This window comes from Polyodon spathula, chromosome 4, assembly GCF_017654505.1.
Source record: "Polyodon spathula isolate WHYD16114869_AA chromosome 4, ASM1765450v1, whole genome shotgun sequence".
Taxonomy (NCBI): domain Eukaryota; kingdom Metazoa; phylum Chordata; class Actinopteri; order Acipenseriformes; family Polyodontidae; genus Polyodon; species Polyodon spathula.
This window is the reverse complement of record NC_054537.1, coordinates 61,060,684-61,086,888: the sequence shown is the minus strand read 5'-3', so window position 1 is coordinate 61,086,888 and position 26,205 is coordinate 61,060,684. Positions and strand designations below refer to the sequence as shown.

Below are 26,205 nucleotides of genomic sequence, written 5' to 3'. Positions count from 1 at the left end.
TTACAAGTCTTCCATGAAGGCCACTTCTGACCAGACTTCTCCGGACAGTAGATGGGTCTACCAGGGTCCCACTGTTCTGAGCTGATGGCATTGCTGGACATCTTCTGATTGGAAAGGGAAGTAAGCATGACGTGTCTTTCATCTGCTGCAGTAAGTTTCCTTGGCTGACCACTGCGTCTACGGTCCTCAACGCTGCCCGTTTCTTTGTGCTTCTTCAAAAGAGCTTGGACAGCACATTTGGAAACCCCTGTCTGCTTTGAAATTTCTGCCTGGGAGAGACCTTGCTGATGCAGTAAAACTACCTTGTGTCTTGTTGCTGTTCTCAGTCTTGCCATGGTGCATGACTTTTGACAGTAAACTGTCTTCAGCAACCTCACCTTGTTAGCTGAGTTTGGCTGTTCCTCACCCAGTTTTATTCCTTCTACACAGCTGTTTCTGTTTCAGTTAATGATGGTGTTTCAACCTACATATTGAATTGATGATCATTAGCACCTGTTTGGTATAATTTTTTAATCATACACTTTAAACTATATGCCTACAAAATCCCTGACTTTGTGCAAGTGTACCTAGAAGAATTGATGCTGTTTTGAAGGCAAAGGTTGGTCACACCAAATATGGATTTGATTTAGATTTTTCTACTGTTCACTCACTTTGCATTTAGTTAATTGATAAATATAATCTATTATCATGTCTATTTTTGAAAGCATTCTTACTTTACAACATTTTTTCACACCTGCCTAAAACTTCTGCACAGTACTGTATATATATATATATATATATATATATATATATATATAGATAGAGAGAGAGAGAGAGAGAGAGAGAGAGAGAGAGAGAGAGAGAGAGAGAGAGAGGGTGCGGTGGATTAGGATAAAGATTCTATACATGAGTGTCACTGGTGTCCTGCCTTGTCTACTGAACAGGTGTGAATATTATATATAGCTAACCCGATATTTATTACATCCATATCTATAATATCGATAGATCTATATTATATATATATATATATACAGATATCATCAATATTAGTAGTTATATTCAAAAAGGTTTTGGAACCCAAACAGGGTTTGAAGAGCTTACGTAAAAGCATTTTCCATCCGGTTTCCTTTTTGCTCCACAGGGCTTTTCGAGGACATCACTTTCCTCAATCAGTCTCAAGCCACAGGAACTAGCAACAATGGTTTAAAATGAACAAGTTTTAACCAAAATGTTTGGTTGTATAATAAACCCATTGGACCTGTTTGTAATGATCAGAAATGTGCATACAGATATACTGGGACTCCAAAATCAGAGCAGTACAATGAAATCATCAAGGATTTGAATAGCTTCCCAGCTTCATATTAGCATCAATCATGAACTGAATTATTAAGTGATGTAAAAAAAGTAATTACAACAGTAAAGGGCTGTGATTTATAAGATGTCAGATTTAGTTATCAGGTAGCAATTGTCTTGGAGTATTATCAGCAGGATGTGTCTGGTCCTTTTAAATCAAGTACAAAGTTGTTGTTGAAGTGTTTGTCTTTAGAGTATTGTAGAAATCTCAAACTAATAAGAGAACTGACAAGACTCCAGATAAAACACCAGAAGAGAAATAAATAAATAAATACATTAGCGGGCGCTTGGCCTTTTCTCAGAAGCCACGTACAAAGGTGGTATTCTTCACATGGAAATAGGATATTGAGTGAGGTACAGGTTAAACTTACACGATTGATTTGGGCTGAATTAAGACCTCATGCATTTTAATGAGAGTGTGCCTTTATACACAAGTGATTTTAAAAGACACAGGCGAAACATCTTAATGGTAGAGGAAGGGTTTTTCAAACAAATCGAAATTGTGTCTTTTGCCTTTTTAAGAAGGCAACGGAAACTGGTTTGTGCACTTCAGAAGGTAATTACAAGGCTTCAAACTAAAGCCATTTCCAGCTTTTCACTGCCTTTGGACATTGTGTGGGTTGTTCTTAATTATAAAACAATGTTTTTGTAAAAAGGTATACCTTTCATGACAAAAAAAAACAAGATTTGTCACATCTAAAATATAAGGGACAAGTGTAATATGCTCAGGTTTTTATACTGGTTAAAAAAAGAGGCTGCAAGAAAAAAGTTTCCAATTAAACTCTTCCAGCTTTGTCAGTAACCACCTCTATAAAAGTTTATCATAGTAAAAGCACAGGTAAGTGTAATAAAGCATAGTGAAAGAATAGTAAAGCACAGAGTGGTATAGTAAGCATACAAAACACAAGGCAAACCATGGTAAACTATAGAAAAAGCAAAGTACTGTACAGCCACGGTATAAGAATGAGAAAATTACAATATTTGCTGAGGTTATGAGGGGATATCCATGTGTCTCTCTGTGAACCACCAAGTAATGTGGATCTTGTGTAATTCTAAGAAAACTGTCAGTACTTCTGTCAGTCATGTATCACACAAGTGCCCTGTATAATATAACTGTGACAGTCTAAAAGTTTGTCAGTACATTTTACTAGTTTCCTTTAGTCAGGGGCATGCACAGGAATTCAATTTGAGCTTTTTTGTTGGGGGGGGGGGGGGGGGGGGTAGGTTGTAAAAACCACAAGGTCTTTTAAAATGTATTACATGTCAAACTGACATTTTCATTACGATACACATATTATGTGAAATGTGTATTTGTTTTTTATTGATATTTTTCTTATCTACAGTATTAGTGAACAAAAAAAGATGCAAAGCCCTTTTCACTCTTTTGAATTCTAGAATTCCTACCATGAGTTGACATTGAAAAGACATGACTCTTTTTTCTTTTTAACTTTACAGTCAACCACTTATAGAGCTAGTAGTTTAACTATTAGTATGGCAGCAAGCAGGGGAACCCAGGAAATGGGGACGGGTGCTCTTCTCTAAAGAAAAAGCTTAAATAATCACCGATCATTACTGACGATTAAATGGGAGATTTTGGATGACTTGTTCACCCCGCAAATAAGACTTTGAATGAGATATTAAAAAACACAAAATGATACAACTAAAGCTATAGTGGAAGACTGAAGAAGCTGCAGTCCAGATTTGATAACGAACAGTAGTAATAAGTTGAAGCTCAGTATAAATATGTCCAGTAGATAACTTAGCAGTAATATTAAAAACAGTGATACAGGGATATTTTTGCCCATTCTTCAACGCATACAGCTTTGAGTTCTACAATTGACTTTGGTCTCTTTTTTGCAATAGCAGCCTGCAAGCCAATCCACAACATCTAGATGGTATTCAAGTCTGGTAAACTTCATAGAATGCTTGGGGTGATTATCCTGCTGGAATACAAACCTCCCTCCAATAAGCCTTCTAGCACTGGGTAACAAATAAGAGTACAACATTTCTTGATATTTTGCAGCATTCATTGATCCTTCTACAATACAAAGATCACCAGTGCCTGAGGAAGAAAAACAAACCCATACATCCCATCACACAACCTCCACCATGTTTAACGCTGAGCATGATGAACTTTTCTTAAAATTCTTCTCCTCTCTTCCTCCAAACATATTGTTGCTTTCTTGGTGAAAAAGGTTATATTTTGGATTCATCTGACCATAAAATTTGGTTGAAGAAATCATCAGGCTTCTTCAAGTATTCAGTGGAAAACTCCAATCGCTTTCTTTTGTGTACTGTTTGCATCTTAGTTTTCGCCCATGGACAGTCATCTTGTTAAGGTATTGTTGAATTGCTCTCTCGTGAATTTACCATCTTCTCTCAATTCTTGTGTCAAATCAGTCTGTCAAACAATTCTTCCAGCTTTTGCAAAATTCTTTCTTGGCCTTTGTGGCAAAGTGCCCACCCCCTAAATATATATATGTGTGTGTGTGTGTGTGTGTGTGTGTGTGTGTGTGTGTGTGTGCGCCATTATTATTATTATTGTATTATGATTTATTGTATTATTATTGTTTGTGGCGTGGATGAAAAGCCACTGCCGTTATTTGTTATTGTTTTAGTTTTTTGAAAATTACCTTGTGGGAATGTGTTACTGTCCAGCTACATAATATGATATCTATAGTGAACCCGTGCAGAATGTGACCGAGGGGTTAACAAGATAATTAATAGCTAGTTAATCCCCCTGTCACCACTATAAAAACACGGCAGCTTTGGTTGCAATGGGTGAAGAGTGTTCAGGAGTAGAGAACAGGAGTAAAAGGAGGTAAAATAATAATAATAATTAAAAGAAACAATTGCTACACATGTTGGTTCAGTACCAGCACGGTACTTGTAATTATTATCTGTGTGTTACTTTGGTTGTTTTAGCCCACATGCCATTTGTTTTGTGTTTTGTTAAATCTTTTAGTTTGTGTAATAAATACGCGCATCAGCATGTTTCATACCCCAGTCTGCTGTGTGATTCGCATTTATTTCACTCTCGGTACGGTGTGTTCTTCCGGATCTGACATCACTGCTCATGCCAGCCTGCCACAGTCTTCCACACCTGGCGCTTCTTGCAGTAGTTTCTGTTCTCCGGTGTTTGTCAATAATAGCCCACACAGTGCTTTTCCATTTTGACTACAACTGTACATATTATGGCGCAAACATTGGCACATGTATGGTACCTATAATAGCTATATCCAAACATAGTGTACTTATCTGACTCCTGTATTTATAAATGAGGGATTTCTACAGTGTATATATCTACTTTATACTTTGAGCAGATATATACTTTGTATATATCTGCTCACAGTTCAGCATGCAAGCAAGATAAACAGGAAGGAGCAGTGTGAGAAGAGGAAGTCCAGTATAAGGGAATATAAAAGAAGGAGAATAGAAAATAAAGATACAAAATCAACACAGAACAGTGGCTGGGACTGAGAATAGGGACAGCCTACCAAAGTGGAGCAGATGTGTTACAGATTCAAATCAGCTGTGTCTAAACCAGAAGCAGAGAAGCACTTGGGAAAGGAGTAGTTTGTTCTGTGATATGGAAACATCTTCTTTGGGCAGGGCTATTGTAGTAAATAAATGGTCTAAGGAAGTAAACTATTTATTGAAAAATATATATGTTATAGAGGGCTAAGGACCAAATAATTATCAATAGATATGAATACAATTTAAAACTATAGTTGTTATACAGGCTGTGCCAAAAGTCACGCAATGTAGGTATTGCTATTTTTATTACAACAAATTCTCAAATGGTCATACTTGTTCTTGCAAACAAATCTGAGCGTGACCGAGACATGAGCGTTGAACACTTTCTAATATTGCAGGTGTTATTTTATATGTATTATTTTAAAAGAAAAACAGAAAATTACCATACTGCATGCTGTTTGGCCCACCCTGTACTCACTGTTGACATTACACATTTTGTTATTTTGAAATTATCCAGTATTCAGCAAATTATCAAGAGGAGACATTCAACAAGTACATCAAGCCTTCAAATGGGATTAGCTCATCTGCATCTCAAATGCCAAAATTATCTTTTAGAAAAGCTATACTGTACTATGATAAAACACGTAAGAACCTCCTCCTATCCAAAGCTTTGTCTGATTTTCTAGAATGGATAATGCATTTAAGAAACCCTGTTCTTGTAGGTCACAATGTGAAATCATTCGATTCTTATGAAAGCAGTAGATGAGTATCCTGGAGTATGCCCTTATTCCCAGGAGAACCCTTTCAATCTGTTTATGAAATGTAGCTGCAGTGCACACAACGCTTTTGAGGATGTCAAAGCACTGCAGCAGCTAATGGAAAAGAAGCATGCGTACTGGAAATGCACATGTTTTAATTGCAATTTAAATCCAATACGTCATTTAAATATGATTTAATGAGCAGAATTTTAAAAAGTGTGTAAATAATAATCCAATGTTAACCAAGAAATCTGTAGGTAGCATTGATTTTGGCATTTTCAAGCAGTTTTCATTATTAAATAATCTTCCTAATGTGATTTACCAAATAATGTTAATGTCTTAATTGACAGTGCCTGCGACTATTTCTTTTGTTTGTGTGGGAATTTAAAAGCAAATCCGTGTTGTCATCATTTATCAGGAGTTCATTTGCACTTGGTAAAAAAAAGGTTTTTAATTAATAAAAGAGTATATAACTCACCTTAAAAAAAGACATAATACAAAATACAGAATACGAGCGTACGGGATCAGGGTTAATTTCTTACAGACTTGATAATTCAATATTTGTAGTTATGAAAATATTTTAGCATTTGCTATACTTGTAGATGAATGAGATGTATTCACTTATTTTAACCATTTGTAACCTTATGGAACATATGTTGTATTTCTATAATGATATACTTATTTGCACCCAGTGTAATTATCAATGCAATCGTAGCCTGACATCTACTGTAGATTTTATTTGAATTATACAACTGAAATCTTGGTATAGAAAACAGCATATTAGATATTACAATAAAGTTTCCTTAGGTGATTGTGGATTTGCAATGCGTCCTTGGCTTTTAACGTCTGTGTCTTATCCACACAAGAATGAAGAACAGGTGTAAAGGAAACACAGCAAAGCACTAGGAATGTAATCAAGATCATCGACATGGTGTGACAGGGTGCCCACCTCTTGTGTATTGTGTTTACGTGCTATTATTTTCATTGTATTATTATTGTTGATGTTATATTTGTGTATATTTATTTGCAGTCTGTATTATTATTTATTATTATGTATTGTGGCAAGGATGGGGTTAATTCCCCATCCACAAAAACTTTGGGAAGAATGTGGCTGGAGCCTTAATGAGGTAATTGATTTATTGATGGGTAGTATAAGGACCCACTCTGGGCTCATTAAGGGTGTGGTTGGAGAAGGAGAGAGACTCACTGAGACAGAGCGCCACACAGATGGTTGCTACTATTTGTGTGAAGTTGTTACAAAGGTACTTGTTTGATCTTTTTTTAATTAGTTTTGTGAACCTTTTGTTTTGTTTTATAAAGTCTTTTATTTACTATTTAACAAGTTTCAACCACGTATCCCAGGACGCTGACGTCACCACCCACGCCATCTTTACCACATATGGCGTCAATTATGGGATATCATTGCCTCAGAGAGTGAGACCAGTGATATTGCGGGAACATTTTTTTAATTTGATTTTTTTTTTTTTTTTATTATTTTTGAAAATGGGGAAAAGAGTGGAGAGAGGAGATAAGGGAGAGCGGGAAAAGGAGGTCTGGGATGACGGCTGGGAGACTTTTTTGAGAAAACCCCGCGGCGGAGTTGTGCCCCGGCTGTGGTGCATATCCAACGCCCTCTCTGCTGGGATCACCAGAGGTTTCCACCTAAAGAAAGAAAAAAGAAAGGTGTTTTTTCCTCTCCACTGCACTTTCGTTTAGGTTGTCTAAAGTTATTCTTTTATGTCTTGTTTGTGTTTCATCCTAAAATGTCATCAGGGTCAATGTCTTCTTTCCCCTCACAGGTGCAGGCTTTCTTTCTAGGGTGGGATAGCGATCACACTTCCTCTAAAGTTCAAACACAGTATGTTTCATGAAATACACTCTGTTCCTTACATTAAGCCTTTTCCTAATGTATAAAATTGCATTCCAGAGGAAACTTTGCCTCCTAAATTTGATTAAAATAGCACCAGTAGTTTCACTCCTTTTTATCTTGTCTTATTCAAGTGGGTGAAAATCAAGGTAATTTTATTTTTTTGTTTGTTTTGCTTGTAAGTACAGAGTAGTGCAAGCTTAAATGTCATTGGTATGCAGTAGACTTATAATATGGGATGTTTTGATAACTAAAGTGCACCAGTATGAAATTAAAATTTTGCTCAGTCTAAAACAAATAAAAAATTAATTAAAAAAAAACAAAACAACAAAATGGGTGAGTTTATTACAGAAACTGTGTTGTCCTTAATGTAATAAACTATTATAATAATCATAAATGCATCTTGGCCCCAATTTACTTGTTTTGTAAAGTGTGAACCATTTTGCTTTCATCCTTTTACTTGTAAACTGCACCTTTCTTTAAAAGGCCAATATACAATTGTAGAATTCCATGGAACATCCTGGTACTCATGTACTTACACTTATCAGACGTTTTAAACTCTGTTTCTTGAATACAATACTATAAAATTCATCCAGATGTCACTGAGCATTAGAAGATGATACAACACTGGTACATGAATAGAGTGAACTCAGCTAAATTGGGGCATTTAATATAACTTATTTATCCATAACTTTAAACAGTGAATCCAAAGTAAAAGTACCATATCACTCTCTTTATAGGTTGTAACAATAACATACTGATAAAGACTTCTACCAAAATATTTGTCTAGTAGACCTAGTTTCCTAGAGTTTTACAACAGTCTTTGTTCTTCCGACTGTAGTGATTTTAATAAACTTGCACTAAGTGTTTTCTGTTTTCTTTGTAAGGGAAGACATACTGGTGTGTAACCAATAATCTTACTGTTTAGTTACTGTAGAACAGCAGTAGCTATTGACCACTTTACAGGCAATCAGAAACAATTATTTTCTCCATTATGTTAACAACTCCATGTATGTTTTCATACACACTCTAATTTATATATATAATATGTAATATTATAGTATAATATGTAAATATAAAGTGTACAGTATATACGGAGATCAGTGTAGCTTTGTCAGTGAGTTCATCCTTGCAGTTGTGAACCACTATTATTGTTACTATATATATTAAATAACATTTTAGAATGTTCTTATTTGACAAGCCATTTAACACAAAACATGGGTATCAGGGACTGTGTCTAAAGCTCTGGTAATTATGATAAAGAACTATGCTTCACACTTGTTTTGAACAGAACCTGAAACTTGATCCCCCCCCAGTTTTCACAGCTCTCTGTTCTTTTCTATCTCTGTGAGCACACATCAGACCTGACCTAAACACCCCCTTCTATAACCTTCAGGAACTCAATCTTCCAATTGTGCTGAATTCTGTAGTAGGCTAAGTGTGAATTTCAATTGTGATGTACTGTAGGCTTTATTGAACCCAGGTCTCCTGAGTGGAGTGACATGAAATTGGCAATCAGTATCTTAAAACACCAGCTGTTCTACTTGCCAGACAGTCTAAGGGCCACAAGTCCAAGGGCAGTCTGAGCTGTGACCTTTTGCTTTTCCAAATCTCTCCCATTGACTACTAGAGGCCTCACTCCAACTCTTGACATTAGCTATATTTAAAGTAAGATTATTAAGGTGGTGTTTTAATTGGGTGATCCACTCACTGTTGTTCTTAGTACCAGGTGAGTGTGTTTAAATTGAATATGGCTTGATTTGCAATTGTCTTAGGGCACTTTAGCAGCTGTTACCCAGTTCCCTTGCAAAGTAAGAGTTTGAGGAGAGGTTATTGGAGAAAATCTGAAACTAGCAGCGCTCTGGAAGACACCAACTACTACTATTACTGTACCTCTCTGTCTCACCTGTTCTTCTATGGCTCTCTCTCACATTCCTGTTATTTCCCACTCTCCCCTCCTGCACTCTCTCTGGTGCCCTCTGGAACTGTCACTTCTGCTATTAAAGCTGATTTTACCTCTGCCTTTACCTCCCACCTCTCTTTCGATTTCCTTGCGCTCACTGAAAACTGGCTCTCTCCTGATAACACTAACTCCTGCTGCTTTGTCCTCTCTCTATGTCCTATTCCATACTCTGTGTCTCAGTGGACAGGGAGGTAGGACCGGACCTCTTCTCTTCCCTCTTCACTCTTTTCTGTCCCCTGTGACCTTTCCTCAGTCTCTGTTAACACCTTTGATTTTCACGCTGTCCAACTAACCTCTCCCTGTCAACTCCTGCTAATTGTACTATACCCCCTGGACCTCTCGCTCACTTTCTTGATTAACTTGACTATCTCCTCTCCTCCCTACCCTCTGTCTACCCCAACTGTCCAGTTAGGTGATTTTAATATCCATCTCTCCAACCCCACCCACTCTGCCAGATTCCTTCCTCTCCTTCAACTTCTCTCCATCTCTCCACTCTGCCTTTAATGCACTTTAACTTGCAAATCTGCTTCCTATTTTACTGTATTTAATCCTGCACTTAATCCAATCTGTAGTATTTTGTATTTCACTTGCACTTGTATCTAACATTGTTATCTGCTCTTGGATTGCCCCTGCATCAAATCGTACTGTTTTGTATTTGCTCTTATTAGGACTGAAGTCGTTGTATTTTCTATCTTGGTCTTAATTGTACTGTAATTCTTGATATATATTTTATTTGGTATGCAATATTAAATCGCCCTAGGTAAGGGTGTCTGCTAAGAAATTAATAATAATAGGCTTGTGAATTAGCCTCTGTAATGCCAATAAAGTCTTCATAATAACTTATTTACTGACTAATAAAATTCTTCAACAAATCTCACTCAGCCAGTTAAAGGTTTTCTCGGATTTTTCTGGGGAAAAAACTACTAGAGACCTGTGCTTTACGTCTTTTTCATGATGTCAGACAGGGTCTCACACTGGACTAGAAAGGGAAAATTGCAATGTTGGACCTGGTCCAATATAGGACCAAAAAGGGTGAAATCATAATAAAAAACATAGGGGTGGGCGTAACCTGTCACACCATAAATAAAATGATTTCCATTACATGAGAGTAGATGTTAAAACTTCATGCTGATTTGAACTCAGCTCTCGCAAAGATAAGCACCAACTAAGATGTAGCTTTACAGTAAACTAATGTGATACATCGCATCTCCATCCATTTGCATTGCTTTCCATCTGATGATGTAGATATACTTCTGTCTGGTGTTGATGGCTGAAGTGTAATGCTGGCTCCAGGGATCAGTTTATTTTGCCTCTCCAGCGCATCAGCACACACAACGGCTGCGATGCTGGCTCCGGGGATCAACCACAGTGCGATCTCCCCAGCACATCAGCATGACAACCGTCTGGATTGAACTAAGTAGGGTACATCTCTAGGGTCTTCAAGTGGGCACCTTCCATCCTCAGTGTTTCGTCAACTAGCCCACGACACCTCAAAAGAAGTGATTCTGGCATCCCAGTATCACCCCCCTCCATCTCCCACTCAACTCAGCCCAGCTTACTTACCTGTACATCAGCATTGCTTTCTTCCTATTGTGCTTGAGATCCCCAGACAGAATCTTTCAGTCTCAACCACAGCCAGTTGCTGCTCCTTTCTGCTGCTTCAGATAAGTTCTTCACTGTGCGATGCAACTCTTGGCCACTGAACCCAACATCTGAGAAACCGGGCTGTAGAGTGTGCCACAAATCCCCGACAATCCACCTCCACTGCATAAACCCGGACTCTCCATCCTCGCTGTTCCGCTTCAGCAGCTAATTGAGCATACCGAAGTTTCTTCCTCTCATACACCTCATCCACAGCATCCTCCCACGGCACTGTAAACTCTACCATATGAACAAGGCGTGCTGATCCAGACCACAAAACAATGTCTGGTCGAAGGTTAGTGGTGGCACTCAAATAAGCAGTTGACCAACATTTTCCAGTCTCTAGCAGCCTCCAGTTGTCCTGGGTGAGGCTTGGTTTTAACACCTTTTCTTGGTGGTTGCTCTCCTGGACAGAGGAATATTGTCTTTTGTAATGCTTTGATGGAACCGGTGGCAACTTATTGGTCAGTTAATGAAAATATGCATACATTATCATGATTGACTGCAGCTGAAGACTTTGACAGGTTTTGTAATTATAAATCAATTTGGGAAAAAAAACATTTTATAAACATTACCATTTCATACCCTATTTTTAATGTATGTCATATGGACAGGTAGTGCTTACAGATGAACTTCTACACCAAAATAATTAAGCCAGCAAACCACGATCCCGTTTCAAAAGTCCTGTGACTGTGATGGGGTTGCGAGGACGCAGAGGTTGGCACTGAGTGCATTTCATAAAGCACTTCCAAGTGCCTTTGCTTGCGCTTATTCTGCAATCTACAATGAGTGAAATCACTAAATTGATAATCAATTTTAAGGCACAGTGACCGATTAAGTAAAAACACAATAGCAGGGTTGCAAAGGAAAGCTATTTTTTTTTTTTTTAAAGAAAAAAAGCATAAAATTATCGAAATGGCTGGTAGACATAAATGTCTTATTTGGCAAGTTTTCTGAAAAGTTTTAACAAAAAAAAAAAAAAAAAAAAAAAAAAAAAAAAAAGATGAGCAATGATGCAGTAAACACTGTTGGGGAGGGCCAAAGAACAGTAGCCAAAACAAGAAAGAAATTGACAGATCTAGCAAACAGAACAAAAATTAAAAGAATGAAAAAGGGAGATGAAAAAGCTTTAAAGTTGATTGAGGAAAACCAAAATACCTCACTGTTGACAAAAGATTTGGAGCTGTGTAGAAGTGACAGACTAATTTGAAGTCCTATACATACACAAGGAAAGCCCTTCAGCTGTGTAGAAAAAAAAAAAAAAAAAAAGCGCTCTGCAGCAAACATTTTAAAAAAAAGTGTACTGATTTGTGTTCACTTTTCTTTCTACACAGTTGAAAATTGGCTTTTGGATGAAAAGTACCGTGCAGAGAAAGTTTGTGAACCCCTTAGGATTTTCACATATTTCAAACCTAAAATGTTATTAGATCTTAATCAAAGTCCTAAAGTCCTAATAATAGATAAAGATAACCTGATTAAACAAACTTTTTCAACATTTACCCACAAATGATTCAACATTCAATATATAAAATGGGAAACCCGGTGGGGAGCACGACGGATGAAACAAATGGTGGAAATGACAAAGGACTGCTTCCTAACGCAATTTGTCAAGGCACCGAGTAGAGGGGAGGCATGCCTTGATTTAGTCTTTTCAAATAACGAAGACAGAATAACTAAAACAGAGGTCAGAGAACCACTGGCAAACTCAGACCACAACATGTTCGCATTTGAAGTGATTTATAAAACCGAAAAAGTAATGACTAAAGCTCGGGTTTACAATTTTAGAAAGGCAAACTATGAAGGTATGAAACAGACACTAACAGAAGCAGATTGGAGTAAAATAGAGAAAACATCCACAGAAAAAGGATGGCTGTTTTTTTTATAAAATGTAGTACTAGAGGCGCAAAACAATTACATCCCAAAAGTAGACAAATAAATCTAAAACTAAATTGCCAAAATGGTTTAATAGATCAATTAAAAAAATATTTCAGCGAAAAGACACTATACAGAGCGTTTAAAAAGGGATCAAAAAGAAAAGTACACAGCAAGAGTACAGAATTGCAAATGCAAGTCAAAAGGAAAGTTAGAAAGGCCAAGAGAGATATAGAAATGAACATTGCTAAGGGGGCTAAAACCAATTCCAAAATGTTTTTCCAATATTACAACAGCAAGAGAACATTCAAAGAGGAGGTTAAATGTCTCAGAGATACAAATGGCAAAATCATAGATGAAAAAAATAGCAAATATATGAAATGATTGCTTTTCACAAGTTTTTACAAAGGAAGATACTGACAACATGCCCCACATGTCAACCTGTTCCTATCAAGTTTTAAATAACTTTAGCATAACTGAAGAAAAAGTGTTAAAGGGACTAAGAACTCTTAAAATAAACAAAACAAATGAGATCCTCCCAATAATACTCAAAGAAATGAAATAAGTTATTTACAAACTGCTAACCAAGATCATGTAACAATCTCTCGCCACAGTAAGCCTGACTTCTATTATATGCAAACTTATGGAAACTATAATAAGATCCAAAATGGAAAATTACCTATATGGTAACAGTATCCTGGGAGACAATCAACATGGTTTTAGGAAAGGGAGATTAGAGGCTAGAGGCCCAGAGACAGACTGCAGTTCAAAAAATATATACTTTTATTATAAATAAACACAAAATAAAAAGGCACAAGGGCAAAAATAATGACGTTTAAACACAAATAACCAAACAAAAATAGCAAAACTTACAAAAATAAAGATTTCCAGGCTGGGCAATGCCTTCACTGGATTTAGAAAAAATTAGACACCAAACAAAACCAACCTGCTTCCTCAGCTCCCTCCTCCCAAATGAGAAGCAGAGGCCTCCTTTTATGTCAGGTTGCTGGGCGCTGATTGATCGTTAATTAACCTAATCAACCCCAGCCACCTGAACATAATAAACCCAGGCAGGTAGGGGAAATTAACCCCATCCCTGCCAATTTAAAAAGGGCAGAGCTTTGCTCTGCCACACACATGTATATGGATTAGGGAGTGGTTAACATGTAGAAAACAAAGTAGTGATTAGAGGAGAAACTTCAAAACGGAGCGAGGTAACCAGTGGAATACCACAGGGATCAATATTAGGTCCTCTGCTATTCCTAATCTACATTAATGACTTAGATTCTGGTATAGATAGCAAACTTGTTAAATTTGCAGAAGACACAAAAGTAGGAGGAGTGGCAAACACTGTTGCAGTAGCAAAGGGCATTAAAAATGATTTAGTAGCATTCAAAACTGGGTAGACACATGGCAAATGACATGTAATAAAGTGTAAGGTACTGCATCCAGGAAACAAAAATCTGCATTATAAATATCATATGGGAGATACTGAAATTGCAGAAGACCTAGGAGTTTTTGTTGACTCAGAAATGTCTTCATCTAGACAATGTGGGGAAGCTATAAAAAAAGGCAAACAAGATGCTCGGATACACTGTGAAAAGTGTTGAATTTAAATCAAGGGAAGCAATGTTAAAACTGTACAATGCACTAGTAAGACCTCATCCTGAATACTGTGTTCAGTTCTGGTCACCTCATTACAGGATATTGCTGCTCTAGAAAGAGTGCAAAGAAGGAGGACCAGAATTATTCCGGGCTTATAAGGCATGTCATATGCAGACAGGCTAAAATAATTGAATCTATTCAGTCTTGAACAAAGACGACTACACGGCGATCTAATTCAAGGACCAGGGGTCACAAATGGAGATTAGACAAAGGGGCATTCAGAACAGAAAATAGAAGGCACTTTTTTACATAGTGAATTGTGAAGGTCTGGAACCAACTCCCCACTAATGTTGTTGAAGCTGACACCCTGGGATCCTTCAAGAAGCTGCTTGATGAGATTCTGGGATCAATAAGCTACTAACAGTCAAATGAGCAAGATAGGCCAAATGGCTTCCTCTCATTTGTAAACTATGTTCTTATCCATGTGTGAAAAAGTATGTGAACCTTTAGATTCAGTAACTGGTGGCACCCCCTTGAGCAGCAATGACTTCAACTAAGCATTTCCTGTAACTGTTGGTCAGTCTCTCACATTGGTTTTGAGGAATTACGGCCCATTCCTCCTTACAAAACTGCTTTAACTCTAACATTTGAGGGCTTCCTTGCATGTTCAGCTCACGTCAGGTCCTGCCACAACATTTCAACAGGGTTTAAGACCTGACTTTGACTAGGTCATTCTAAAACGCAGAATTTCTTTTGTAGATCTGCTTGTATGTTTAGGATCATTATTTTGCTGCATGACCCACTTTTGGTTCAGCTTCAGCTCATGGACGGATGGCCTGACATTCTCCTCTAGAATCTTCTGATACAATGCAGAATTCATTGTTGTGTCGACGATGGCAAGCCGTCCAGGTCTTGAGGCAGCAAGCAGCCCCAAACCATCACACTCCCACCACGTTTGGTGGTTGGGACACATTGTTTGGTTTTCGCCAAACACAACGTTTCTTATTGAGGCCAAAAAGTTCTACCTTTGACTCGTCTGTCCAGAGAACATTGTTCCAGAAGTCTAGCGGATCATCTATGTGCTCTTTGGCGAACTTCAGACGGGCAGCAATGTTCTTTTTAGAGAGCAGTGGTTTCCTCTTGGCTATCCTTCCATGTTCTTGTTCAGTCTTTTTCTGATAGTTGAGTCAAGAACACTAACATTAAGGAGAGTTGCCTGCAGATCCTTGGATGTTACTCTGGGGTTCTTTGTGACTTCCTTGATGATTTTCCATTTTTTTTTCTTGGAGAGATTTTGGTAGGATGACAACTCCTGGATAGAGTGACTGTTGTCTTTTTCCATTTGTCTGACAGTGGATTGGTGGAGCCCCAAATCCTTAGAAATGGTTTTGTAACCCTTTCTAGACTGATGAACATCAATATCTGTTTTTCTCAGGTGCTCAGATTTATTTTTATCGTGGCATGATGTTTTTCCACACATCTGTATGGTGAAGACCAAACTCAAAGTTTTTATCTTTATATAGGGTGGGGCCTCCCAAGCTCACCGCTGAAGATCTAGTTAATTATATAAAAACACCCAATTCTAATTATCCCCTTAATTGAGCTGATAAAACCAGGGGTTCCCTTACTTGTTCACATACCCTGAATCTTAATTACTCATTAATTGTCTAATTCATATATCAGTTTCAAAAGACATGGAAATGGTTAATATAAACCCAATTGGATATTTAAGAAAATACTGGTTTTGATTCAAGTAGGCTATCACGGTAAAACTATGGAATTTCCATAATTATCACTGGGGTTCACAAACTTTCTTGGCACTGTATATAGCGAGCGAAGTACACTCGATACTTTGACACTTTAGTCTCTAGGGCAGTGTTTCCCAGCCCTGTTCCTGGTGGCACACAGTGTCTGCTGGTTTTCGTTCCAATGCAGCACTCAATTGCTTAACTGAACCCTTAATTGAACTAATAGTGATTAACTAGGTATTTGCCCATTATTTTCAAGCTCTTCCTTTGACGGTACGGTTCAATAAAGCAATTGAGCACTGTGTTGGAACGCAAACCGGTGTGCCGCCAGGAACAGGGTTGGGAAACATTGCCTTAAGGCAATGCTTGATAATCAAGTTGCAATTAGCCTCATTATTGAATCGTGTGGGGCAGGCGATAGCATGGAAGTGGCTGCTGCAACAATGCTTTGTGTTGCTGTAATGAACTGTAGCTGAGACAAACTTAGGAAAGTGCTTTTTGTTTCTGCGATTTGAGGATCTGTCCGGTTTCTTTTAGATTTTATCTAGAGACAAGGAAGCACTATTTTTGCCACTTGTTTGGTCCATTTTATTTCTTTGTATCACATTTGTGTGTTATTTTAACTTATTTATTGCACATTTAATTTTCTTGTATTATTACTCGCGTAATTGCTGCACAGCATTGTCACCAGTTTAATGCAAGGCATCCTGCCCAACACTGCTATTATCATACTGAATAAATTGGGACTTTTGGCATATAATTGCATTTAATAAATGAACTGTTTATTTCTACAACTTGACCTTGCCTCAGTTACTATTATTTATCACCCACATAACTCTGGGTTACACGTCATTAAATAAATAATTTTGTTTTGTAATTTAAACCTTTTATGTGTGTGTATATATATACGCCCCTCCCACTCCTGTTAGTGTCTGGAGTACACAACCCCTAACTCACTGTAAGTGAGGAGGCCTGGGTTCCCAATACTTATTTAAATTCTAATTTGTCTGTTAGAAATATTTGTGTACTGTTTCTTTAATGCGGTGCCTCCACCTATGTAAGAGACATCTAAATACATGTGCACCCTTTAACAGGAATTATCAAATACTAACCCCAGTATCCACGCACACAACACACACCAGAAAAAACTAAACAGTTTACTCAAATAAATGTGCAATAAGGTATTTTCAATAACACACACACTAAAGGCTAGGTATTAAAATAAATGACATACAATCAATATTACAAATAATATATTTACTCAAATATGCGTTGCTATACAAAATAATTTAACCTCTTGCACTGCAGTGGGCCCACACACACGAACACACGTGTACTCACGTGTACTGAACACGTGCACCAATATAAAAAATATCACGTTGCAGGCCGGTTAGGTAGTGGCAATAATAAAAAAAAACAAAATGCCCCTTCACTTATTTATATCAAAATAAGCAACAAAATTATACTTTCTGGTTTTTTGAATGCATGCAGTATTCACGACCAGCAACACAGTCCTGTTTCTTGCTTACAAGGTAAGTTCGTAGAAGAACACAAACACAATGACAGCTGAAAAAATCTTTTCCAACGCGACCAGAATGAGTAAGGCCGCTATTTTTATTATTACTGGTTTTGTTTTTTGAATATAATCTAATTTTTAAAAAAAAGAAAAAAAAAAAAATTAATTTTGCGTGATAAGGTACATCTCGGGGTGTAGTACAAATACACATACCCCACATTTACCAAGATAAAAATATAATATAAATGCTTTTAAAAAAGACCAAATTCCCATTGGGCTTATTTTATTAGGTTTTTTTTTTTTTAGATTCTACTGATTTTTCACTATTACATGCTGGACAAGTCATATAAGATTGTTAGAATTTCTTTGCTTAGAAAATAAGCAGGGCTGTCGGTATTAGGGATGTCACGGTATTACACTCTGACAGTATAATAACCGTCCAAAACATACCGTGGTTATCATCATACCACATTATAATGTCATTTTTTAAACACATTTTTAAATGGCTATTTAAAGAAATACACAGTGGTCAACTAATATTTTTATTACTTTCAAAAATAAGTTGCATTACTTTTAACATTAAGCTTTCTGTTTTAAACAGCTATGTTAAGCTGTTTATTTAAGTGATCTTACTGTAGTTACATTTTTCCTACAAAAGTAATTGAGAAAATCTAAATATTTTACAGAGATTAGGGTTTGTGAACTATGCATCACCCACAACGTACACCTCTCAAAAGTCTAAGCAATAGTGGGTTAAAGTAGGATTGCTCAGGGTCAAGAGTGAGTCAGTGAGTGACCAGGGATTGAGCCATTGCCCACCTAGGTTTGGACAAGCTCTTTTCTTTAACCACTGACCACCCAGTTCCTACTGGGAAACATTGCAGTTGAGAAACACAAATACTGCTATAAGAATGTTAATTCGCCTCCATGATTGCCTCGTGTGGGGGGCTTGCAAGTTTTCGATGGCCATTAATATCCCATAGTGAATGCTCTGTATTGCGTGATCCATATTTAGTTACATTTTAACAACCCATCAACTGTACATAAAATTTTGCAATTTTGAAATACGTGGTGCGATTGCGATTCATCCAATTAGCCTCATTATTGAATCGTGTGGGGCAGGCGATAGCATGGAAGTGGCTGCTGCAACAATGCTTTGTGTTGCTGTAATGAACTGTAGCTGAGACAAACTTAGGAAAGTGCTTTTTGTTTCTGCGATTTGAGGATCTGTCCGGTTTCTTTTAGATTTTATCTAGAGACAAGGAAGCACTATTTTTGCCACTTGTTTGGTCCATTTTATTTCTTTGTATCACATTTGTGTGTTATTTTAACTTATTTATTGCACATTTAATTTTCTTGTATTATTACTCGCGTAATTGCTGCACAGCATTGTCACCAGTTTAATGCAAGGCATCCTGCCCAACACTGCTATTATCATACTGAATAAATTTGAAACACCGTGTAAACGTACATTATTTACTCACTGAATAAAATACGCAAAAGTTGGTTGAACTTGGAACGGGAGTCAATGATAATAAATAGCTTGCGGGTGTATCTGACGATCCAATGTGCCCGGGTAATTTACGTTATTAAACAAACACACACACACACACAGAACACTTCCCTGAGACTTTTGGCATATACATTGCATTTAATAAATAAACACAAACTGTTTGTTTCTACAACTTGACCTTGCCTCAGTTACTATTATTTATCACCCACATAACTCTGGGTTACACGTCATTAAATAAATAATTTTGTTTTGTAATTATTTAAACCTTTTACCTACAGTGGTTATATATACGCCCCTCCCACTCCTGTTAGTGTCTGGAGTACACAACCCCTAACTCACTGTAAGTGATGAGGCCTGGGTTCCCAATACTTATTTAAATTCTAATTTGTCTGTTAGAAATATTTGTGTACTGTTTCTTTAATGCGGTGCCTCCACCTATGTAAGAGACATCTAAATACACTTATCTGTACCGCAATTTGTACTCCCCTGACAGGAATTATGAAATTACTAACCCCAGTATCCACTCACATAGTACACAAACAATAAACAAAGATTGTAATAATGTTATTCCACACGGCGCCCATCACGGTAACATATGTTGTTTAAAATTGTTTTTGACGCTGTGACGTGACCACATGGTCCCTGGTGTCGTCGTGTGCTTGTGTTTACACGGTTGTTTAGAGTTATAAACGTTTATGATTAAAGTCTCGGCCAATCGCAATCAGACGTTATCTTTTATTTTTGGTTTTAGAGTGAGAAGTGGGACGTAACCCCGGCGTGTTTTCTTGTTTAATGAAAAGCACAAAAAACTGTTCACGTACGTTCATTATATTTTTTTTATAGTGCCACGTCGGCAAAGAATCGAACTGTTATTATTTTAGTTCTTTTTGTGTTTGTGTTAATCCTGTCGTTATTCATTTTTTTTCTGAAAAGGGTTGCGCTGGTCATCCCTGAGCTACGAAATAGGTATTCACGACCAGCAACACAGTCCTGTTTCTTGCTTACAAGGTAAGTTCGTAGAAGAACACAAACACAATGACAGCTGAAAAAATCTTTTCCAACGCGACCAGAGGTACTCGATGCTTTCTCCTGGTCACCCCGAGTGCTATCTGGGTCTCAGCAGCAGTTCCAGACGCCAGCAGAAAAGTAAATTAATAATAAACAAAAGACTATACCATAAAGTAGTGACCGCCTACAACAAACGTTTGGTTTACTGAAATATATTAGCCTCTTATACTCTGCTAATAAAGTACAAAATACATCGTTCAGATAATATTTATTTTACTATAAAACTCTTCTTTCACTCCCTCACGTTGCGTCTGTGCCTTCACACTCTCTCGCAAGCTAAGTCTCTGTTCTTTCTCACACTCTCGAATCTCTCTCTCTCTCTCTCTCGCACAAACCCAATAAAAATGCTAAGTCCCACCCCCAAATTCCACAACCTGTTGACTAATTGGTTCAGAGGGGAAACCTGTCCAATAGAATTGTTGAGGCGTAGCAAGCTAGTAAATGTGATTCTGGTGCATTCTAACTGTTACAAGAAATACAACATTTTTATTTAAAGGAATAGCGCAAATTTGCAGCAGGGCTACACACACACACACACACTATATAATATATATATATATATATATATATATATATATATATATATTTAAATGGACTCTTTAGACAAATTAAGTGTACATGTCCAAGGTGTCACTCGATCGACATACATCGAGGTATTATACAGCATTTTGTCCTAAACGTACTTTATGAAAATTATTACCGTTTCTGGTGAAAATCTGCGAAGTTGCAGCCCTGCAAAAGTTTTTTGAAACCCTTTTTTTTTTTTTTTATTTGTGATGAGCTTGCAAATCGCTGCCCTTTTGTGAAAGGGGCCCTAGGAGAAAATGAAAACTACACAACTGGTGCATAATCAAGCATTTATACGTCAACTTAATTATACATTGATGTTTATACAAAGATAGATGTAATTACTGGTTTGTGCATAGACGACTTAACATTGCAAAATTAAGTTAAGGAGATTGTGTCTTTGTATGCAGACTAACACACTACCATAACATTGAATTCACTCACTCGCTTCGGTTGCACAACAGACCACTAGTCTTCACCAGTCGTCCCTGTCTTGAGCCACTTTGATGCTTGTTTGTCGGTTGCCTTTTCCAGCGAGTTGCTCTTTGTATTTGTGGAAAAGCATGGCCATACCCCCTTCCGCTTGTCATGTTAAGACCAGTGCAATGGAAGCCGTAAACTGACAATGAAAACTAACAAATTCCCTGCAGTACTGTTGGCATTGGATGTAGAAAAAGCTTTTGACAGGGTACTCTGGGACTGTTTATTTATTGCCCATCTAAATTTGGGTTTCAAGAGCCATGTTTTAGGTGGATTAAATCTCTGCATACAGACCCAGTTGCTGCTGTTTTTAAAATTACCTTTCCTATAAAATGTGGAACTAAGCAGGGTTGCCCCTCTCCTCTTTACTTTTTACTATAGCTGGGGCCAATGGCTCTTACAGTGCCCTAGAGTGGAAGGAATTTGGATGGGTTTATAAAGAACATAAACGTACCTTATATGCTGATGACATTCTTTTGCATCTTATAAATCCAAATGTATCTATTACTGCAAAATACGGAACTATCAGGATATCCATGTTAACGCTGAACTTATGTAATAGGTAACATCTTGATGGACTAGGTATTACATGGGAAACACCAAAAACCACCTAACCATGTCGAAAAATTTCTACCAGTCTACCCCAAATGAAAACTGTTAATTTAGTTCAGTTACTTAGAATAGTATGGCAGGTCTAGGAGAGATGGAATAAGCCCCCTCTGACTTTAGAGAATAAATACTATCAGCACTCAAGACAAGGTTTGGGGTTACTGACTTTAATTTAGACACTATCAGTCTGATTTTCAGAAGGAACATTTGAGAGAAAGTAGCAGTTGCAATGCATTTGTACTGCAAGTTCTTTTTGCCATCTAATTAAGTCTTTTTTCAACAGGGGCAGGTTAATTCCTCCTACTTACAAATCCTTTTGCGATGTCTTATGACTGATTCAATTGAAACGGCAATTGATTCTTTGGTTCCTTAACAAGCCATTAGTCACATGCCAATCGTATGGACCCTTCTTAGCACCCAAGTTAAGCTTTTGCTCAGATTTTAGCACAAACTGTTCTTTTCTGCAAAAGGTCTGGAGACACTGCTAAATTTAAAAAAATCATTCAACTGCTTCCATAAAAGGTCAAATAAAGAAGTCCAAAAAGGAGTCTGGGACCTAAAGCGCAGAACAGCAGGTGTGATGTATAGCTCACCCCCTAGTTTGGATAAAAGCATCTCCTAAATGACTAAAAATAATAATAATAATAATAATAATAATAATAATAATAATAATAATAATGCCTATAGAAAAAAACAATCCTTTATTTCAATTTAAGGTATTCTGATGCAATATTAATATTCATATTTTTACATGCAATATCTGAACGTTTGTTTGTATAAAATCATAACGTTGTCAGGTTTTGATGAAGCAGGACTCAAGGAGATTGTGTTGAATTCTCAAATTTGCAGTTTAGGTACTAAGCAGAAAATTCCTGTTCGAGGCCAAAATCCACACCACCAAAAAAATAAAACCCTTTCTAACTAACCCTATCGCTTCGCTGCAGACTCTCTCTGGTCTCTCCTCCCACAGGCTCATGCACCTGCTTATATACCCTCTCCTCATTTCCCGCCGCTGAAAGGCTCAACCAATCAAGCCCGTGCTCTGCAGCCCCCTTTAACCACTGCTACTTGGGAGAAATAAAGCATAGGCTTAGCCAGTGCATCCCTGGACTGGAGCAGCACTCATTTCACACACTCATTTACTCCCCCTTACCATGCTAACTAACAGCGTGACCCGTTTCCCTTACAATACATATAACAGACAGACAAGACACACAATGATGCAACTGTCTATAATATCTATTTATATATCGCCTTTCATAGTGGACCACCATCACAAAGCGCTTTACAGAGATAGGCTCTGAACTGTGCATTATATGCAGAGTCACTTACAGTAGGATATTGGTTTAACATCTCATTCGCAGGATGGAGCACAAGTTGCTCAAGGTCACACAGTGAGAGTCAGTCAGTGGCAGAGGTGGTATTTGAACCGGTGACCATCAGTGGCAGAGATGGGATAGTTTTATAATGATCCTATGTTAATTATGTATTTCATACATTCTAAAATTAAATCACTAATAATTTTAGAAGAACCTATTCAAATTTTCTGAACAAGGCACTGTTCTCAATGAGCCAGGGTACTAAGCAATTTCATTTCTTGAATCTGGGGATATTGCAACACCGGTTTTTCACTTTATCCCTTCTGAAAATCAGACTGAAAGTGAGTAAAATGTATTTAGGGTGAGAAATATAGCTATGCTAACTTATGGAATATGCAGTAAGCCTTACATTTACTTTAACATTGCTGTAATGTTGCTTTGAACTATTGAACAAAAACTTGGACTTACAATAAAAACCAAAACAGTTATTTGCTTTATTGAGCACAAACAATATGGCTGTGAAGCAAACACATTCAGAAACAGAACATAACAATTATTTTACTTCCAGCGCTACAGATGGATCATGCTTAAAAAAGGCCTGCATGCACATGCTATATATTTTCAGTGATTTAAAATGAAACAAAGAAATGCTTTCTTGTGTTTTCTCCTTCCAAGTTGAAAGATTTTTTTTTTTTTTTTACTGTACCAATTCTGACTGCATTGATGCAAATAAACGAATGATAATACTGTATTCCTTATTGATTGCCTTGCTATCGCAATATAAATGTCAGCTAGGTAAATTGGTAGGTTAGGTTGAGGGGGACTAATACGACGTCGAGGAATGCGAAGGATCAATAATGCAGCCGCTTATTCAACAGTCACGAACACGCATTGCAACTGAGTAGATTCAGCTGTACAGGGTTTTTTTATTGAAACATGTTTCTGGCAATTCCCTGGCAGGTTACAATTATCTATGAGGCATTTCTATGATCCATTATCTAGCTACCACATGCAGGATATTCACAATTGACCATTGAGATGCCAGTAACCAGCGAAGTACAAGAAGCTTGATAACAAACTGTGCAGGAAAATTGCTATGCATATTCTTTACGCATTAGATTGAAATATTATAGGTCATTCATATTTGTTCAATGTGTAGAAACACCCACTCAGCATGTTACCATGTCTAATCACCAAATACTGGTTTAATTCACTTCACAGCATGTTACCTAAATGTATATGGGGTGACAAAGCCCAAATTAGAATATCATAAATGTACTAGGTCCAAACGACAGGGGGTCTGAACGAGGGTTAACAATTGAAAAACACTCATGCCAGTCTCTAAACCATAATCTTATTAGCTTATTGAATTGTAAAATGATTTACAGAGGGTCCCTGTGATGGGGTACACCCCGCGCATGTGTATTATATTATTTGTTGAATTATTATTTAAAACGTATTGTTTGTGTATAAAAACAAGCCGTTTTGTTATTGTTTACAGCCTGGATGGGGTTAAAATGCCCCGTCCAGATAAAATCATGAGAATGTGTGGTCAACAGTGAATGATTATTGACAAACTGGCTGTTGACCACGCAGATCTGAAACCCTGTGCCGAATGTGGCAGCGGGATAAACTAGGTAATAGCCAGGTAATCCCCCTGCCACATTATAAAAACAAGCAGCTTTGGTTGAATGTTGTGTGTTCAGAGGCGGAACGAGATGCGAGTGAAAGAGAAACTAAAAACTTAAACAATTGCTACGCATGCTGAATATACACCAGCACAATACTTGCTTTGTTTCATTTCATGTCTGTTTTTGTATTTGTCTTTTCTTTTGGCCATCGTGCCATTTTGTTATGAGTTGAGTGTTTGTTTCTGTTTTGTTTAAACCTTTTATTTTTCAATCTGCGCACCAGCTCATTCATTCATACATCAGCGCTGTCTGTGTGCTACTTCTTCCGGGTATGTCGTCACCACAAAGCCATCTTGTCACATACCACAATTGGAACCTCATACTCTTGTTTTAAATAGACCCTTAAACTTTTGTCAGTAAATCCGAGTCAGCCACAAGCACAATTACTGTTTAAATTAAAAGGTAAGACATTATACTGGGATATTTGGCATAGCTATGGCATAACATCTCTCAAGCATATTGCCTCTGAACAAGATTTTTTTTTCTATTTTAAATTATTCTAGGACCTAAAAGAACAATAACAACTTATCTGGGACATTTCCCCTTACCAAATCTTTATATCTACAGTATTCTGTTAGAAAGTTTTAATGGATCAAATAAGGATGTTTAAAGATGGTGGGCTGGAGTGCTTGGTGTTGATGAAGATAACATTAATTGGCAAAGCATTTAGTAGTATGCCAGAAAACCTTTCATAGCTGATACCCACAAATGAATACAATATAGGGTTCTTCATAACTTATACTACACTCCAGTAAAACTACATACATTTATGTCATCAAGTCCAATGGAAATGAAACAATCTCAAATAACATGATTGGTGTATCAAACTCTTTGAACCCAACAATTTGTATTCTAGACATGTCAAGTGATCAAATTGGGCATGACCAAAAAACACTTTGGCATTATTTTCTCTGGTGGCAGAGAAGACAGTTCTTTGACACTGCATAAACTCTCGCCCACCTACTTACTTAGAATGGTAGGCAGAAGTATTAAATGCAATTCATGTTGAAAGAATAGCACAGAGTATTAGTAATACATCTGAAAATGTTTTTATTCTTACTAACGGTTAATTATGGGCATTTGTAATAACATTGAGTCTTTATATAAAACACAACAAAACATACCTGTTATATATTAATGTATGTCATATTTCATGCAGTTTATGTACATTTTACATCC

The 26,205-nt window shown here is 37.2% G+C and overlaps 1 long non-coding RNA gene across 2 annotated transcripts in view; it reads right to left on the bottom strand.

The window, feature by feature from the left end:
* Positions 1–6,982: 6,982 nt before the first annotated feature.
* The window catches only part of LOC121314703, a 136,768-nt gene continuing 117,545 nt past the window's right edge, over positions 6,983–26,205 (bottom strand). Inside the window, exon 5 of one of the 2 annotated variants that reach the window (XR_005950130.1) lies at positions 6,983–7,229. This is a non-coding gene — a long non-coding RNA (uncharacterized LOC121314703). The remainder of the gene's footprint in view (positions 7,230–26,205) is intronic. The other variant, XR_005950131.1, reaches the window with a different exon arrangement.